The following is a 21290-nucleotide window of genomic DNA, read 5'->3' as shown; positions in this document are numbered from 1 at the left end:
TTGCATCCATCCGGGTTGCGATATATATTCAGGAAAAATAAAGACATTGACATGTACAGCATTGCAGCATAGATAATCATCCTGCCAAAGGGATGATGACTTCATCAGAATCATCAGTCTACCATCAGACGATTGTCTGTCCTATGTACATAAAAATGAATTTATAAAGCTGAGCATGGGAATGCCCGCCTCAGCTAGATCATGAAAACAATATGAAGATAATGTATTGTATTTTATCTTATTACAGGTCTCCTCCCAACATTGAATGAACTTCGGATCCTCCTAATAAAGCATTTCACTCGATAAACGGCCTCATACTTTAGGGGGCAACTGTTATAGAAATTTTTGTGCCTTACAGCTCTAATCATGAAATGTCCATAATCCAAGGGATCCAAAGTCCCTAAAAGTGTTGTTCCTGCCCCTAAATGAACAAGGTCAACCAATGACAGCTTCTCCCAGAAGTTCTCCACCAGAAACTACTCAAAACTAGTCAAATCAGGATCAATTCAGAAGCTCCACTAGCTGGCTGCGTTGCAAAGCACCCAAATACACTGGCTAGGTGCGTTGCAACGCACTTGAATGCACTACCCAGGTGCGCTGAGCGGGAAATGACAAGTGGCAGAGTCATTCAACGAGGTGGAGAGACAATGGAAGCTTCCAGAATCTTCTCCAATGACACTTGCCTCACTGAATTCGACCAGTGATGAGTAAGAGGCTCTCAGTCTCCAAGTGGAAGCAAGAACTGACAGAGAGAAGCCACAAGTCAAAACATAAGCTGACTCATCCTCTCTGCTTACATCTATATATGGATCCCTCATCCCAGAGATCCAGAGGCTGGAATTTTGTACTTTGTAGAGAATTGCTATTGGTTTTGAGATTGAGATTAGTGCATTGGGTGATTTATGCTTTGTTGGAGGTGAGGAAGGGATTCCTTTGCTGGGAGGTAGATGCTGGATCGGGACTCACTTGGTTGTATCTCCTCCTGGATCTTCTTGTTATATCAATAAAACTATTTGAGTTTCTCCTACATGCTTGTGTATCAATGATGTTTTGTTATATTAGCATGTTTAGCTTAAATCTGATCCTAAGCTAGTTATGAATGTAAATCTATGTTTTTCTTGTAGTTTTCCTCTTCTGTGATCTTGCAGGAACTTGGTGAAGTTGGGCGAGCGAGAGATCAGGTAGCTGGAAGCCATCAAAGAGGAGAGCGATTGGATCAACAAACTAGCGCAAGACACAGGTTAGTTTATCCTTCCTCTTCGTTTACATTTCATAAAGAAGAATACGAAAATAGTTTTCCTTGTTTGTTGCTAAGGCACTTTCACACCTTAGAGTGGGATAGGGGCGTTCTGAGTAGATACTTTTCCAAACAATAGTAAGAGAGGAAGAAATGTTTGATATTTTAAAATCTACCCATGATGAACCTTGCGGTGGCCACTTTGCTGACAAATGAACTGCATATAAAATTTTATGCACTGGCTATTTTTGGCCTTCTTTGTTTAAGGATGCCAAGCAATATGTTAGGCATTGTGATAGTTGTCAATGAATGGGTCAACCTATTCAAGCCAATGAAATGCCTTTATGTCCTTAGGTCATGATTGAGCCCTTTGAAAAATGGGCTATTGATTTTGTAGGACCCATACATCCCACATCTTTAAATAAAAGAATATCTTCGTTTGTATTGATTTTGTTACTAAATGGGTAGAGGTTAAAGCTATTTCTTTTGCCACTAAAAAATTTGTTTTTGATTTTTTGTTTAATGAAATTTTTACTAGATTTTGTGTTCCTAGAGAAATTGTTTTTGACAATGGACCACAGTTTGTTTCTAACTTGGTACAGGAAGTCATGCATCAATATAAGATTTGGCACAAGAAATCTACACCATACCACCCGCAAGAAAATGGCCTGGTGGAATCCACAAATAAGGTGAACGAATCCATCCTCACCAAAATAGTAAACATGCACAAGAAGGATTGGGCTAGTCGATTTCCTGAAGCCTTATGGGCTTATCGAAACACTTGCAGGAACAACACGGGGCATACACCATATGAGCTGGTGTACAGAAAACAAGTCCTTTTGCTGATTGAATTGCAGATAAAGACTTTCAGGACTACAGTTCAGTTAGGTCTAGATCTCTCGGAAGCACAACAACGTCTATTGTAGCTAAGCAAGTTGGATGAATTTTGAAGGGATGTTGTTCAACATAATATTTTGGTGCAGCAACAACGCAAGAAGTGGTATGACAAGTTTATCAGAAGGAAACAGTTCCAACCAGGTGATTGGGTACTTCTCTATGACTCTAGATTTAAACATTTTAAAGGGAAGTTCCATACTCGTTGGATGGGACCATATGAGGTGATTCAAGTCTTCGACAATGGGATTGTAGAAGTCAAAACTGTCATTGGGCGAGATTTAGTTTTCCTTGTGAATGAGCATAGGCTTAAAGTATATTTTCAGCCCATCACAAAGGAAGACTTCATGCAGCAAGTGCAGCAACAGTCTGAACTTTAATTGGTAGGTGGCTATGCTAGCCCATTGTAATCTGATTTCTTCTCTCTTGAAATAAAATTTAAGGAAAATCCAATTTTTTTTTATATAAATAATAGAAAAAAAAATTTAAAAATAAAAAGAGAAAGAATTTTTTCTTGTGATTGTGAAAATTAGTTTAACTGACATGATTACAGAAGGATCAACCTGAAAACGAACTTGCTGGTAGGAAGATCGGTTCTAATAAAATGGGAATGTTGCTTGATCTTTAGATATGTTAACTGTTACCAAGAAGAAGCAGGTTCAAGTATAGGAACCAGGCCCTCATCCAAGTTTGGGATAGCTGGCACGAAAATTATTATTCAGGCAACATTGCATTTATTTTATGGATCAACACTATACAGGCAGATGTCGGGTGAAATTCTGCCTTTCTTCTATTCCCATTTTCAAAAAAATCCCCTTATTTTCTTCTTTTTATCCCATAAAGTTTACCATCCCTTTCTTCAAAGAAGTTTTCCCTATCTGATTTCGTATTTCCCTCTTTTCCCTTGAAATTTTTCCCCAAAATCTCTTTTCGATTTGTCCCTCTTGGTGGTTTCGCTCTTGAATCCTCTGTCGTAATTTCCTTCCCATTCTAAAAATTTACCCTTTTTCCCACATCTTTTTTCCCCTCATAGATTGATTGCAGGATCTAATGTGAACTCACAAATCATATAGAAAGGCATATGTCAACACCAAATAATGACGAATAAAACCTCCTTTGTATATTCAACATTTTTTTTCAAAATCCATCCTATGAATCATATCAGAATTTTCTTTTGGTTCCTGTTATGCTACAAATATCCCTGGTGAAAGAATGTGTTTTCAAGTGCAAGAAAATTCAGTGTAGGCATGGGTAGTGTAAGCATGCTCGGTGTAGGCATGGTTGGTGTAAGCACGTCCAGGGCAGGCACATTCAGTATAAGAATCCTCACTTCTGAGTGCGCCCAATTAAAAAAAACACATGTTTTGGTATAGGAATAGCTGGTGCAAAAATGCATGTTGAAGGTTATCTTTTGTTTCATGAACCTTTTTACAGGTAGAATAATTGTATCGCTTGCGGATCATGGCATTCAGTTTGTATTATGGTTAACACTTTGTTTTATTATTTACGAAATTAGGAAGAAATCGTTTAAGTACAAATATTTAGGATATGAAATATTATCTTTCAATGAATACTAAGTACAATTTATGTGAAATCATGGAGTAAATGCGGAATGGTATGATTCTTCTGAAATCCAATACTTAACCTCCCTTGGAAAACTCATCACCTGATAATAATGGCCTCACTCCATATCTGGCCTTGCATGACAATTATGTGAAATTATTGTCTAAATCGTCGCCTCTTCCAATCATCATCGCCTGCCTATACTTGCACCAATTCTCATTCACATCTGTGTAATTTTAACAATGAAGCACGATATTTCCAAAAATGGTTGATATAATGGTGGATGTATAGCTCAATCACCTTTTGAGTTCTTTTGTTGTAATACCTTTTCAAAATTTGAGATAGGGAGTGGGTGAATTCAAAAAGACATGGTGCCTGTAAGGATTGAGCCATGATCCATACAAGAGATGAAAGAGATAGCTGAGTACAAGAATAGTCTTGTAATGTTGCAATAATCTGGGTTCCTCCCGTTCCTGTAGCTGTTTAATGGATTTGACTCAGTTGTGGCAATAGCATTCACCCACGGTTGGTTCATTAGAATTTGTAGTCGTGGAAGAATCCATATCTCAGGCTACAGGGTTGTCAGTAGTGGGGGAGAAATGGTTCAAGAAGGAGAAATTAGAAAAGAAATAGTGGCACCAGTTCATGGTCAACCCGAAGCAGAAGGTGGACTGGAAGAATGGCCTCCAGTGGAATGCTATGATCGGGAAGTGGAAGGATCTCCTGTATGTGTTGCAAAAGTTCCTTACTTGCGAGGGTCGCTACTCACTAACTTGCCTCTATCACATATGCCTACTTTTGAACTTTGAGTCTGATAAGCTCATTAATTTTCCGTACTATTTGCTATGAATTTTAGAAAAGATGGAGAAAGGGGTTTAGAAAGGAAAGTCCAATCAGGCTACATACAAATTATATCACCACAGGATAATCAAAATCTTAGTTAAGAAAGAGATGGAAGATAAAAATGTGAATTGGGAGGAAATCTTGAAGGAGTTTCAGGGGTGGAGCGCAGAGAAGACGACTCAGAAGAAGAGTGCATAAAATCTGGCTTAGAAGAAGAGTATAGATAAGTTGGCTCAAAAGAAGAGTGCAGGGAAGTCAGATCAGAATAGGATTGCAGGAAACAATGAGAAATCAGAAACGATGACCCCACGTCCTACCGAGACTAGGAGGTCATCTAGGAGAAGGATTACCTCTTCAAGGGTGGGTCATGTTCAGTCGACCTCTTTGATACTGTTGGATGACTTGCCACCTACTTCACCAGGTAAAGATAATATTTCAGTTCTCGCTGAGGCAACGACTCATATAATGGTTGATGGTGACTATGTGGAGAAGGAAGACAACACACCCTTGTCGGTCCTCTTCAGCAGAATGAAGAAAATAAAAGTGATGTCAAGTACAAGTAAGGACCCGGTAGAGGGTGAGGTGGATGACAGGGCACAGGGTACTGAAACCCTCAATAATTTTTAAGAGAAGGGTATTGAAACCCTTGGTGCGATGGACGAGTAGGGTACTAAAACCCTCAACGGTTTTGAAGAGTAGGGTACTGAAACCCCTGGTGAGATGGACGAGGATGGTATTGAAGCCCTTAATGAATTTGAAGAGAAGGGTATTGAAACCCCTGGTAATTTGAATGAATAGGGTAATGAAACCCCTGATAAAGTAAAAATACAGGGCACTGAGACCCTTAGTAACATTGAGATTCCTGGTGTTGAAACCCTTGATGATATTACAATTCAGGAACTGAAAGGTGGCCATGATAACTTTGACCTTGATGATGATGGCACATGTCTAGAATCAACTTCTGAGAAGTCTGTGCCCGAGGAATTGGGAGTGGAGAACTCCACCATCTATCTGAAAATTTGGATAGAAGAACTCAAGCAACATGTTTATGGCTTGGAAGTATTAAACCAAGCCATGAAAGAGTAGAGTAGAGTGCAAAAACGAGCAAACGTGGAATCGGCAGGGGAGGTGAAGGAGCAGAAAAGACAAGTTAAGATATGGAAATATAGAGTCTCGAAGTGTTATGAACGTCTTAAGAAGGTGACAAAGAAACTCAAAAAGGTTCAGAATTGAAGGGAGGCTCTTCTGTTTTGGTTTTTTTGCAGAAGGTAAAGGTTGTGTGAGTACCCACAACAACTTAAGGAGGGGATGATGTTGGTAGGATAACCGCCTCACTTTTAACCCTTTTTCCCTTCAAAACCATTACCATAGACCTCTATTTTAACCTTGCAAACCTCCCTATTCCTGCACTAGTCCAAGAATCGTGTGTTTTCCTACACTAGCTTTATGTTTCATGTTTAAGGGTTACGAATGTGCTTAATTAATCATTTTCATAGATTTTGTTTAAATCTTTGCAACTAATATTTCTCTTCCTAAAACTATTTTATATGCAATGTACTGATCATCTTGTTATCATGGTTGAGTGCATGTAGGATTCCTGCACCGCTGGTGAATCTTTAACTCCCGTGACAGCTCATCACTCCATGCGGACACTGTGCTCTAGAACGATCAACTCGAGTTGGGCTCGGAGAAGAGAGGAAAGTCAGGGATATGGTGGAGATTAGGTCGCCGGCTGAATACCTAAATTAGGATTTTGTTATAGCCGAAAGGCTTTGTATGAATTGTTATTGTTATTTTGTTATAGTTGAAAGGCTCAGATTGGAATGCTTGATGTAATTTGGTTACGACCACAAGCCTGAATGAATGTATAAAATATAGGACTCAACTCAGATAGAAAATGGAATCAGTGATAACTATAACAATGATATTGTTCTTCTGTAATTTTGCTGGTATCGCCCTCGTTCTGGGCTAGATTCGAACTCATGATGTATATTTGCTGATTATTAATAGAAAGGAACTGCGCCATGATTTCTCAATCTTGCATTGTAATACTGTTTTGATGCGTTGATTAAGAGTTGAATATTTAATTTTCCTAAACAAGGGAACGAGCTGGTTGGCTAGGGCCCAACCAACCCAGCTCGTTTTCCCTTGTGTTCTTCTTTTTTGATGAAGGTGTGTTAATTTTATTTGAATGTAAAGTGTGAAGTAGATAGATTCTTTTATTCTTCTGCAAAGTTTAAATCTGATTTCATCGCTATGTGACGGATCCGTGGTGTGCATGCCTGATTGAGTTTAATTTTGTGATCTCTTTCCTTGAATTTTGATCTTGTTTTTTCTTGGATTGTGAAAGCACACATCCCCGCACTAATGCATTTACAATTTCGCATATTGATTTCTTTGGTTCATTACAGTAATAATCTTCTATTCTTATATGATTAATGATTCTTAATGTGATTCTAGAATGTGTGATTTTCATTTTGAAGTGTTCTTGATATTTCGAACTAAACATACTTTTGATAATCAGAAACCGAACGTCGTTGTGACACACTGGTCTATGCCTGCATTTCATGTTGTTTATGAAAGATCATACTTTATGCGTAATTATTCTTAAAAATAATATTTCTGAAGGTCATGAATGCAGATAAGTTCATGTGAATAACTACTACAAGACTGAATCCTGTTGTCACAATTAGATGATCTTTTTGGATTGCATGAAGAAGTTCCTTGATTAAGGAAGAGTGCACTTTGACTTTGGAAATTAGTTCTTGTTTTAGATATTAAGATTGGTTGAAGCATCTTTTGGTTTGAGGAATTTATTTTGAATTTCTGTTCACCTTTGCAAGTTCTTTTCCTAAGTTAACACATTCTTTATTTTCTTATAAGAAGGATTGGAAACCTTGGTGCAAGAATCTCTATTTTGGTACAAGAATTGATATCCTGATATAGGAACATAGCGCTCTAGTCCTGAGGCCTAGAGCTCCTACATGAAGACATAAAGCTTCAGTATAGGTGTAAAATATACTTCCATCACCTAAACTTTGTTCTGGTACTAGTGCAAGCACATTGCAGAAGTACATGAATAATAGCTTAGTGCAGGAAGAAAGATCTATAAGAAGTCAGATATCTTCAAGGGTCCAATTATTAACCTGGCACACAACTATACTGAAGATAAACATAGATTTAAATTTTCATTAGTCAAAGATTGTGTGCAAGAAGTTTGAGAATTCCTTTCATTTATTTTCTTGAAAAAGTACTTTCTTTCACATTCCTTCACTAGAATATATTTGGTGTGAATTTCCATGTGATCTTCTTTTTGGTTCTGCAAGATTATAATTAAGGAAGTAGGAATAGAGTTTGGAAAAGTTCATATCATTTCTGGCATTTCCTGTGCTTCATCTCTAAGTTTATGAAACCCCCGAGTTGACAATTAAGTGTTGAAGGAGTCTACCTAACAGCAATTCCTGCATCCAACACTCGGTCGTTCATTAGGTAGATGATCTGACAGTAGAAGTTATATTAATTTAGGGTTTTTTCCCTAGAAGGAAACCCTCGATTTATATGAGGGAATATTATTGCAGCTGTGTATTATTATTCTAAGAAATAGAGAGAGAGGAAGTTGTGAGTGCAAATAGGAAGTTATAGTGGATTTCTTGTAGGTTGTATCTGTTCATTTTGTTGGATAATATAAAAGGAAGGAATGGCTGTTTTTCCATGGATGTAGCCCAAATTGGGTGAACCATGTATATATGTGTCTCTCTTGTTTTATGTGTTTCTGTATTGGTTTTTTTGCAATATTTTGTGTTATGAAACCAGCTCAAGAAAAGATAGAAAAGATAGATCAACGCTTTAGAATTCAGCCTCTTCAAGGGGGCAACCTCCTTTACATTACATAAATGAACAATTCTTGGATGGTACAAATGAAAAGACCTCCTTTCTATATATAGGAATCTAAGGGGTCATAACATAATCAGAGCCGACTAACAATAATAATGTAAGGGCACAATAATAACAATAGTGGGCTTCTATGGGGTACATTAGTAACAATATGGGCACTACATGGGTACATCAATATAATAAGTGGGTTGTACTAATAACAATAAGGGGTTACACTAGTAGTATAGGGGCCTAACATGCCCCTCTCCTTCAAAAAGCGTTTTCGTCAACGCTTGAGTATTTCTTGATGCTTCTGTATAAAATTCTTGTCCTCCCATGTGGAATCTTTAGCAGGTAAGTTCTTCCACTTGATGAGATACTTTGAAATTGATCGATTTCGTAGCTGTCGGGTTCTTGTTTCTGTGACTGCTCCAGGTTCCAATATGATTTTTCCTTCCTTTTCAATATCTGGCAATATTGTTTGAATTGGGATCTTTTGCAACTTTTCAATAAGTGGCCATACTTCTTTGTCCTTCTTCCTTTCATCCCTTTCTTCGTTTATCCAATCTGGTTGGATAATAGAAATAGCACAAAACAATGCTTCCACATCCTCATCCTTGAAGAGTCTTCCCATTCGGTAAGGTTGCCATTTTTTATGTGCATGTAGTATTGCCAACATTTCCTTCTCATAAATAGCTTGCTTTAGATGTAGCAGTAAAAATACCCAGTTGCCTACATCAAGACATTTTTCATTATGATGTTGATCTACCTGTTGTTTCATTTGATTTTGCACCGAAGTGGCGTTATCCTTTAAAAGTTGGAGAACTTGTTGTTGATGCTCGATGTGATCTTTCACTGCTTGAACCTTTTTCTTCTTGATATGTCCTTCTATATTTAGAGTTTGAGGAGTGGTAATTTCTTCCAATCCTCTACAAGATATGGTCGGATTCATTTCTTGATGCTCGATGTGATCTTTCACTTCTTGAACATTTTTCTTCTTGATATTTTCTATCTTGATATTTGAGGAGTGGTAATTCCCAGTTTACAAGATATGGTTGGATTCATTTCTTCTTTCTTGATGTGTTTGAGGAGTGGTGGTCATTCTTGCCAATAGTTTACAAGATATGTTCTGATTCATTTCTTCTTTCTCTGGGGTCGGGTCCTGGCATATATCCTCTTCTTTTGATGTTTCTTGATCCTTTTCTTCCTCTTCTTCATACTCTATGTAAAATAATTTCTTCTCAGCACACTTATGACCTTTAGTGCATTTTCTGTCACAATTGTAACAAAGCCCTTTTTCTCTTTTTTCTTCCAACTGTTGTGGTGTAACCCTTGTAGGTTGTGGAAGGCTAGGAGAAACAACACGTACATCTTTAAAGTTGTGAGGGTTAGAGTTCCTTGTTGCCATAATTTTACTTTCAAATATGTCACAAAGCCCTTTTACTCTTTCCACTTGTTGTGGTGTTGCTCTAAAGAAGGTGTTGCTTTTTGTATCCTCATAATGTGCTATCATTTCCTCCGTGAGAATTGACCACGTAACAAGTTGTTTACGAGAACAAAGCCCTTTATACCATAAAAATTGATCCTGTTCTAAATATGAGGATGCAATACATACCTTTTGTAACAATGGTACACCATGTAGATCAAAATATTGCTCCATCTGAAGTATCCAATTTACCGGATCCTTGCCATCAAACTTCCTCATCTTGCTTTTTCTTGATTTTAGGACCTCGATCTTGAAACGTCTGTAACTCTGTACTTGCGGATAATTAAGTTCTGAAATTGCTACCTATAGTATCCCTCTGTGTCCTCTTTCCAATGCCACCAGTCTGATCCAAATTGGATTCTCCAAGAAAGAGTTATGCACAATCTCCCAAGATGACCTGATTATAGACATTTCTAGAAGAGCGAACTTGTATGAAGTGCCACGTGTCAATTTTTCGACCTTTGGCTCTGAAAAAGATATACAAGAAGCTACAGTCCGTCCTCTTTCTGTACCTTCTTACGAAATTTCAATCCAATGCTCAAAGAGAAAGTTATGACTATTTTCCCCAGGTCACCTGTTTGGAATGTAATTTAGGAGTCTGCAAAAAGACCAACTTCCTCAGATCATATCTCTGCAAATATAGCGCGAAAATCTCTGAAATTCAGAACCGAGGTTCAACGCGATTTCTTCTCAAATGGTTTTTTTTTGCAACTTTTGAAACATCGTAGGAAAAAAGTTATAGCGAAAATGCCACGATGACCTGTTTGGAGCAGCGAAACCCTAGAATCCAAAGCTCTGATACCAAATGTTATGAAACCAGCTCAAGAAAAGATAGAAAAGATAGATCAACGCTTTAGAATTCAGCCTCTTCGAGGGGGCAACCTCCTTTACATTACATAAATGAACAATTCTTGGATGATACAAATGAAAAGACCTCCTTTTTATATATAGGAGTCTAAGGGGTCATAACATAAAGAGAGTCTACCCCTCCTCACTTTCCAACTGATTTTTCCTCTTCATTCATCCCTCCTTTTTCATATCCATGTTGTGATTTATTAGAGCTATACTACACCATTATAATATTCATTCCTTGGTCCATTGGTTCTATACTATACCATCCTTTTATTCTCTTGTAGTATTTAACCTTCATGTGCTATCATGCACACGCATAACTATTATATTCTAATAAATATCAGTGCATAATAAACATTATCACCTTGTCTTGATGTTGGAAATCTACTGGTGTAAAGCTAGCTACAACATCACACATCAATTAGTGCATTAGTATCAATAAAATCAACCTTTACTCATTGGAATCTCTTGCCACTTGTTGTTATGGCTTGGAGTGGTGTTTCTACTACTGAAAATGAGGATATGAATTTCCTCAAGTACTATGCTGCCCCAATGAAACTTCATAAAAACCTTACCCAATTTTGAAGATGATATTTTAGGTATCTTCTTCTCTGACTCAAACGTGTTGATATCTAGACTTTAGTTCCAACTTGGTGAATTATTTTATTTTTGCAACTAATCAAAAATATAATCCATTCTAGGTAGGGGGTACCTATACTTGAGCATTATTTTGTTCAATGCCTTTCAATCTATACAATTTTTCCAAGTCCCATCCTTCTTTAGCACAATAATGATGGGTGACCCACATGGTGATGTACTTAGTAAAATGAAATCTTATTCCAGTAGCTTCTGGAATTGTTTCTTCACCTCACTTTCTTCTATAATAGACTCTCTATATGACCCAATGTTTGGAAATAGGGAGTCTGCAAATAAGTGGATCTTGTGCTCCTATTCCCTCTTGGGTGCTATCCCTTTAGGATCCCAAAACATATTCCTATATGTATGTAGAAAATATTCCAATTCATATTTATGTTTCTTAATACGCCCCACTAGGGAAGCCTTTCCTCTTATTGACACCTCTACATATTGATTTTCTATTAAAATTAATAAAACATACTTCTTTCTAGAACTAATCAGTTTCTTGGTTTGCTTGGAACTTATTAACAAATTTTTCTACTTTCCTTTGTGCACATTGATGGTGAATGGTTTTCCATCCTTGATGAGGTGGTACTATTGATCTTCGCATGAATATTTCATCCCACATATATGTATAAGGAATTCCAAATACCACTCCACATAAATAAAGGGGAAATACATCTAGTTCTACTTCATCAATAAAATCAACATTGATCGCAACTCTGATTCTGCACTATTTTGCTACTTTTAACTCTGCATCCTTATTTATCCATCCAAATGGATATGGGATTGGATGATCACAAACTTCAAAACCCAATTTTTGTACTATATTTACTGCAATGATATTCGTATGTGATCCTGAATAAAAAAACATCAATCTTTGTCTTCCTGACCTGTATCTTTATGTGGAAAAGTTTGGTCATTTGTTTATCTTCTTGTTGGTGAAGGTTACCCAAATTCACCTCCTTCTACATTGACATGCTGAAAATATTTTCATCTACATCTGAGTTGTTTTCAACCTGGTTGCTTGAATCAGTGGCCATGAAATTCTTCTTCTTATTGTCTTTCTTTTTGTTCTTCAAATTAAGCTTCACATGCAAATTCTTGCACTTCTCCTGTTATGCAACCAACTCAAAAGATAGAAGAAGAGATAGATCAATGACTTCAAAATTAGTCTCTTCGAGGGTGGAACGTCCTTTACATTACACAAATGAACAATTCTTGGATGATTCAAATGACAAAACCTCCTTTCTATATGTAAGAGTTTAAGGGGTCACAATATAATCAGAGTCGACATAACAATAATAATGTAAGGGAACAATAATAACAATAGTGGGCTTCTATGGGGCATAATAATAACAATATGGGGACTACAAGGGCACAAAAATAAAACTAAGGGGGCTAGACTAACAATAAAAATGAGGGAATACACTAGTATTATAGGAACCTAACATGCCCCTCTCCCTCAAAAAAGTGTTTTTCTCAACGCTTGAGTAGTTCTAGATGCTTCTGTATAAAATATTCATCCTCCCATGTGGAATATTCATCGGGTAAGTTCTTCCACTTGATAAGATACTCTGAAAATGATCGATTTCGTAGATGTCAAGTTCTTATTTTCGTGACTACTTCAGGTTCCAATATGATTTTTCCTTCATCATCAAGTTCTAGCAATATTGCTTGAACTTGGAGCTTGTCACCTATAACTTTCTTGAAGCATGAAACATGGAAAACTGGGTGCACTCAGGAAGAAGAAGGAAGCTCCAATTTGTATGCCATAGTACCAATCTTTTGCAACACCTTGTAAGGACCATAATACTTTGGTGGTAATTTATTATCCTTCTTAGCTTGCTTGAGGGACACTTGTTTGTATGGTTGTTGCCATAAAAATAACCATTCACCTACATAAAAACTTCTTTCGCTACGAGGTTGATCTTCCCGTTGTTTCATTCTATTATGTGCCAAGGTGAGGTTATCCTTTAAGAGTTGGAGATATTTTTGTTGATTCTTGATGTGATCTTCCACTACTTGAACCTTAGAATTTTATCTTAAATATGATGTGATGGATGGTGGACTATATCTCGAACGAAGACCCAACTTGGTGAAGTAAATTGCTCCATGTAATTCATCTAATAATTCAACAATGACAGATATGGGAAATTTATCTTTAATAGTGAGCTTGTTGAGCTCCCTATAATCTGGACACTTTTGCCATGATCTATCCTTCTTGTGCACCAATACTACTAGAGTTGAAAAAGAACTTTGACGAGGTTGAATTATACTGGCCTCTAGCATTTCTGCAACCATATGTTCAATTTCACTCTTTTGGGAATAGGGATATCTGTAAGGCTTGATGTTTGGAGGAACAATTCCTAGAATAAAATGAATAGCATGATCATGATCATGGATAGGTGGGAGGCCTTTGGAAGTCTCAAATACCTTGGAATGATTGTCCAAGACATTTTGGAGATCTAGAGAAATAGATGATTTCGATGTTTTAACCTCTAGTGAGCATAATTGTGCAATTACACCCTATTTTTCTTTCTTTATAAGCTTTGTCATGCTATTAGAGCTAATTATATTTCTTGGTTTCCATGTGATATCCCTTAATTCAACTTCTTTTCCTTCCCAAAAACTATTCAAGACAATTTCTTGAAAATTAAAATCTATTGTACCCAAAGATTGTAACCAATAGAATCCCAGTACAACATCAACACCACCCATTGCACTATATACGTTCCTTCAATGAAGCCAACCTGTGTGTGTACACAACTTCCTTTAGCCCAACCTATGTATACCTCTAAAGATACTGAATCATAAAACCTTTGAACCACAAACTGTACCAATCAGTGACATTATGAAGATCTACTATCAATTTATAGAGTTCTAAATAGATAGCAGCAAGGATCACCCTTCTTACTCAATCAATCAATCAGACACAAACTCTTTATGCATTCAGTTTTACTTTCAAATCTAAGAAGACTTTATTAAAGACAATAGTAAAAGTGCAGCACTGATCTGATAGATCAATCATCCTTGAACATCAAGATTTTCTTTTGCATATGCTACTTGGAAGAGCCGAACCAGAGTGTATACACACCTTCACCAAAGTGAACTAGTGTATAGATTTGAAAATACTTACTTATAACTTCATTGCAATTCCAGACTTTAGACATACCCAGATCATCACATTTAAAGGATGAAACACGCGTTAGAAATCAGATCTAGCCTATCCATTATCAGATCACATAATGATAATTCATTACGATCCTAATCCATCACTAGATCTCATCCATCATCAAACACTCAGGTGCATACTTAGTTCAGATCAAGAAAAGCATCAGAAACCCATAACATGCATATTTTATTTTAATCTGACACTTCATAAGATATTCATTACTCTTGCGCTTAGCCCTTTGATCTTCTCCTCCTTATATAGTTTTAGCCTTTCTCAATATCTTGGATCAAAACAACACTTAGAGCTTGTGGTATTCTTAGACGGGATCAAATAATCATTACTTAGCTCAATATTGTGGGCTAATACCATGGTATTGACCCTTAGTATTCTTTCACCTTAATTTCATTAATTTTTCATCCCATATGTGCTTTTTCTTCTATGAAAGTGCGTGCATACGTATACGTTCTTTTTGTACAGTGAACCCACGTGTACACTCTCTTTTTGTACAATGAACCCATGTATACAACTTAACATACCTGCAAATGTCCTTTTTCTTCAACTTCTTGATTCTGATCTATAGTCGTTTGTTACTTCATCCTATTATTTTGTACCATTACTTTTTTCCCTCTGAATAGACCTGTTCTAATGTGATTTTCCATTGTACATTACTTCTAAACTGATTCCTTTGAACTACCCTGCATTTTGTCACATCTGTAAACAAAACTGCCATGCATTCTGTCACATCTGATATCTCTCTTGTAGATTTATCTAGTTACGTAGATTCATCTAGGTACCATATACAAGTTTGTTGTTATGCTACAAGTGGGTTTCCATCAAGTACAACACATGTATCATAATGCCAACAATCTCCCCCTTTGGACTTGATGTCAACCATGTTGGTGTTGATTACTGCAAGCTATAGAAACTATTAGAGATAACAAGCAACACCAAAATACTCTCCTCCTTTGACATCAAGGGCAAAGGGAAGACCAAGGTACTCTTCCCCTTTGATATCAAGGGTAAAGGGTTGACCAAAATGAAGACTTTCATATCTGAACAGCTGAATATGAACATTGATCATGCTCCCCCTAGGCACATGCTGAAATATCTGATTAAACTCCCCCTTTGTACATGCTGAGATGCACTATATCGTCCATGCTCCCCTTGAGCACATGCAGAGTCTGCAAAAAATATTTTCCAAAGGAATAACATGACTTTATAACTCAATTATGTGAGTATGACCTTCCTATCACCAATGAATCATACATGCATCAATTTCCCAACCAAGTGGGGATATACCAATTGTTTATACATGACTAAAATACAACAATTATTTCATCATCCTTCCCATGCATAGTGGGGTTACAAGTTACATCAGATGACCAAAACGGACTCATTAAAAGAGTATGACAGATAGAGACATATTACGGGCCTTTATATGACCTTTACATCAAATGATATACATGACATTTATAACAAAGACCAAAGGTCTAAACAAGACCATGATAGTCATCATCAACTATCATACACCATATATGATTTGCACCGTAAGCATCTATCAACAACATCTAGAACAACAACTTCTATATGTCCATCATCAGTTCCCAAGATATGAAAATGTAATATCATTAACTTGTGATAAAGTATGCCGCCTATAGATATCAACTCATCCTCTTGATCTCATCAATATCAACTTGCTCTGTTTCCTTAGTAGAAATAGCCTTATGATAACCTTCCATGAATCAACTAAGCATATTTCATATCTCCAAGCAGTAACACAAAATTATTGACATCATATCATATGTATGTGAAAACACCATAGTCATTATCTATGATCATAACATCATCAACAAGAACTGCATGATATTTCCACAAGAACCCTCAATATATCAACCATGTATCATCACTATGAAACATCCCACATATGATAAGCATCAACCACGATAATCAACATATGTGAGTATCAAACCTATCATCATAAAGTAAGAAGGCATCATCATTATGTGACTAAGTAAGCCATGTCTCCAAATATTCATGTCTTCAAATAGATATGCCTGCAATAACACCATTCTCTTGGCCAACCAAAAATATTTATCAATATGCAACTTAAGTAATCATCCATGTATCTAGCATAATGTATATCCATCAAAGAGATAGCAATATGTATCTAGCAAACCATGAGATCATAGTCATTTGTCAAGCTCTCTTGATACCATCAACAACAACAATCCTCAACCATGTGAGATTCAAGAACTATAGGAATCCCTCATCATAACTGCACCATATGAAATTGATGCATCTTTGAAGGCATGATGACAACAACGTAAAATAAATGAGTGGCTCATCATCAAATAATGAAGTTGTGTACTCAAGCTTTGTACTTCTCCTTGTCCTTATGAAGATCACCATGTAAGTAACATATATGTATTGTATGCATCATCAAAATTCATCCACAATAACCCATAAATCTGATCTGAATAACAACTATGTAACCCCAAGCAATACAAGTATCATCATCATAGGCAGCTCATTACCGCAACATAGCATGATGTATCATTTAAACACTTTAGCCACATAAGCATCATCACCATTGATAAGAATCATTAGGTACCAAAGACTTCTAAACATAATGCCAACAATGCAATATTAGAAGCATAACATATTCTCCCCCTGAACTTGTGCCACCTGTTCACTGTCAGATATGATCATTGCATATATCAGTAAGAAATATCAAGGCATCATCATCAATCAGATATACATCAAGTTATCAACAACTTATGAGGATCAAAAGCACTTCTAAATAACATCCACAGACTTTAGTCATCAATCATTAAGACAGAAAAGATAATTGATAATTGTCTGAACCATATCAGATCATTTTTCTAAGTCTGTCCCACTGCTTCTTCATCAAACCAACATATATGCGATTGTGCAGCTTCGAACTCGCGTATATACGTGACTTGTCTTCATGATAATTGTGTATGAGAATTAGAACACTGAAATTTCATACTCTCAATTTCTCCTAAGTCTGTTATGTCTGTATACTGAGCTATGCCACATATTTCTGGTTGTACTTCCTTATTTTTCCATACCTTTGAGTGTGATGATGTTTACTCCTTTTGGTATGTTGGCCGAATTTTGCTCTTGCATTCTTTTGCTATATGCCCAAACTTGTTACAAGCATAACACATTATATGTTTCATATTCCCTCTATAGCAGTTAATGGCTTTGTGACCAAACATACTGCAGGAAAAACAATATCCCTTAAAGTACCTGGAAGTTGATGATCTTTCTGCATGACGGTTATTAGCTTGAATCATTCTACTTTTGCATCTAGCTACAACATGTCCAAAATTATGACATATAAAACATTCAACATTGATCATTAGAGGAAAGAACCGATTTTCACTTCCATAGTCAGGAGTAAATGATTTTCTTTGAAGCCTTGGTTGTTGATGGGGTTGAAATCTTATCTCCTTGTTGAGAATTTCATATTTTTCATTAGAGTTCCTTGCTTCAGTTTGTGAGCTAGATTCTCCTTTAACAATTTCATGAAAACCAAGACCAGATTTGATGGCAGGAGACCTTTGACTACTAAGAATATCATCCAAAATCTTATTACTATCTTGAAATCGTAAAAGTTTATCCTTTTCTTCTAATTTAATTTTTAGGATTTTTACCTCAACTTGATATTTCTCTTCCTTTTCAAGCTACATCGTTTTAATGATTTCTTCAGCTTTTCTTCCTTCTTCCACTTGTTGCCTTAATTCGAGAACTTCATTTTCTTGTTCTTCAAATGCTTGGAGTAGTTATTCATTCTGATTATTTGAATTTTTGAGATCTTCTTTTAGAGAAACGACCATAGCTTCAAGACCTTCACAGTAGCTAGTCCTTTCTATAAGTTCCTTGGTTGTTGTGTCCTTTTCATTCACTTCATTTCTCAATGATGTCACTTCATCCTATAGCCTTTGACTTTGATCTTCCTTTTCTTTCTACTGCTTCTTTATTTTGTTTCCTTCCTCTAACTAGGCTTTTAACCTTGTAACTTCTTCTTTGTAGGCACATACCCTTTTATCAATTAGATCTTTTTGATCTCTAATTTTGTCTGTGAGATTTTTGAATTCTACCTCTATTTGATTTCTTTCTCTTTCACCCATAAGAGAAAATTCAGTTGTTTCGCTGTTACTTTCACATAGAAATGTATCACCAGAGGACAACAAATTTGTACTTGATAGTTCTTTTGCTTGTTTATCTTGATTCTGAGGTGATTCTGAATCTGAAGAGTTGCTTCCACATAAAGTCCAATCATCTCTATCAGTGTCACAGTTCCTTTGAGATGTATTCTTATTTTGAGGTGCTTTCTTCTTTAACTTCTTTCCCATTATTACTATGGATCTCCTTCAAGCGATCAAGATTCTACCAAAGGACATGCTCTAATTCCAATTATTGGAAATAATACTGAGAGGGGGGGTGAATCCTTACATCAATAATTTTTTCATTTCCATAATTAGATTTATATATGCTACTTCAGTGAAGGAAACTCATGTGTGCACGCAACTGTTCTTAAGGAAACCAACGTATATCCAGTGAACTTATGATTCAGTTAATTCATCATATGTTGATCTTTAATCAGTGCATTAGTATTTTATTAAACATTAAATAGTAACCATGTGTAGTAATAAAAGAATAAACCATCACACATAAGCAACACACATGAACACCAAGATTTAAGGTGGAAACCCAATGTGGGTGAAAACCACGTATTGCTGTCATCTCTGTCTTCTTTTAATAAAAAGAAAATCTATTTACAATCTGGTACTGGTGAAAACTCATACCAGTACGCAGGTACCCACCTGCAAAAGGCTACAACCTTCTCTCGTTCTCCAACTTCTTCTAGAAGGGAGCTACAACCCCCTAGTTCTTGTACTAGCCGACATGTTTACTAGTACTTAGGCTTCGAACTACAGAAGGCTACAACCTTCACTCGTTCTCCAACTGCTACTAGAAGGGAGATCCAACCCCCTAATAAAATCACCAGCCACTACCGGCGGGAAGCTTAGACTTCCTCATTGAAGGCTCCAACCATCAGTATACTCCGGGGACCACGTTTCATAAATTTTCACACTATATACTCCTGGTACACCATACTACAATATGAAGGCCATGTTTCATCAAATTTTCACATTGGACCCATCAATAACATTGAAGCTCAAAAATCAATCACCACTGCAATACAACCATCAAAACCAATCACTGAAACTCAATCATCAATCTCTGACATAACTGAAACCAATCATCAATCTTTGAATCAACCATAACTGAATCAATCAATCACTGAAACTTCTGACATACTGAATCAAACAACCATTGAACCTTTGACACAACTGAATCAACCATTCATTCAAACTTAATCAATTTCAAGCAATCAACTGGAATAGATAGATCACTATAACCAGTACACAAATCTGAACCTAGAACACTGCATCAAAATCCAGAACCAACTGTAACCTCAAAAATCATGTGATAGACTATACACGCTCCTTCAATAAATCCAACCTGTGTGTATACACAACTTCCTTTAGCCCAACTTGCATATACCTCTAAAGACACTGAATCATAAAACCTCTGAACCACAAACTATACCAATAAGTGACATTATGAAGATCTACTGCCAATTTACAGATTTCTAAACAGATAGCAGCAAGGATCACCCTTCTTACTCAATCAATCAATCAATCAAACACAAAATTTTTATGCATTCATTTTTACTTTCAGATCTAAGAAGACTTCTTTGACAAACAACAATAAAACAACAGAACTGATCTGATAGACCAGTCATCCATGAACATCAAGCTTTTATTTTGCATAGGCTACTTGGAAGAGCCGAACTAGTGTGTATATGCACCTTCACCAAAGCGAACCAACGTATAGATCTACAAATACTTACTTATAACTTCGCTGCAATTCTAGACTTCAGACATGCCTAGATCATCACATACAAAGGATGAAACGCGCGTTAGCAATTAGATCTAGCCTATCCATTATCAAATCACATAATGATAATTCATTATGATCCTGATCCATCATTGGATCTCATCCATCATTAAACACTTAGGTGCATACGTAGTTTAGATCAAGCAAAGCATCAAAAACTCATAACATGCATATTTGCTTTTGATCTAACACTTCTTAAGTTAGATTCCCTTACCCTTTTTGGTTAAAAATTTTATAATTTCTTCCCTTAGTCAAACTAGCTGTGAACCGTAACGGCTAGTTGGGAGCCCTCTACATCTATTTATTGCATTGCTTGGATCTGGTTGCTCATCTTGTCCTGAAGATGAACCACACTAACTGGTTCGAAACGCGTCGACGAGAATTTTACTTATGTGATTTTTGCCGAAAGATGCTGGTACAACTATTATGGATCACAGAAGTCTTAATTCAAAAATATTCATTACTTTTGCACTTAGCCCTTTGATCTTCTCCTCCTTATATAGTTTTAGCCTTTCTCAATATATCGGATCAAGACAACACTTAGAGCCTGTGGTATTCTTATATAGGATCAAATAATCGTTACTCTGCTCAATATTGTGGGCTAATACCATGATATTGACCCTTGGTATTCTTTCACCCTAATTTCCTTAATTTTTCATCCCATGGGCGATTTTTATTCTATGAAAGTGTGTGCATATGTATACGCTCTTTTTGTATAGTGAACCTGCATATACAAC

Source organism: Pinus tabuliformis, chromosome Q (assembly GCF_031772625.1).
Source record: "Pinus tabuliformis cultivar Carrire ecotype Pingquan chromosome Q, CPIR1, whole genome shotgun sequence".
NCBI classification, from domain to species: Eukaryota; Viridiplantae; Streptophyta; class Pinopsida; order Pinales; family Pinaceae; genus Pinus; species Pinus tabuliformis.
Note: the sequence above shows the minus strand (reverse complement) of the source record.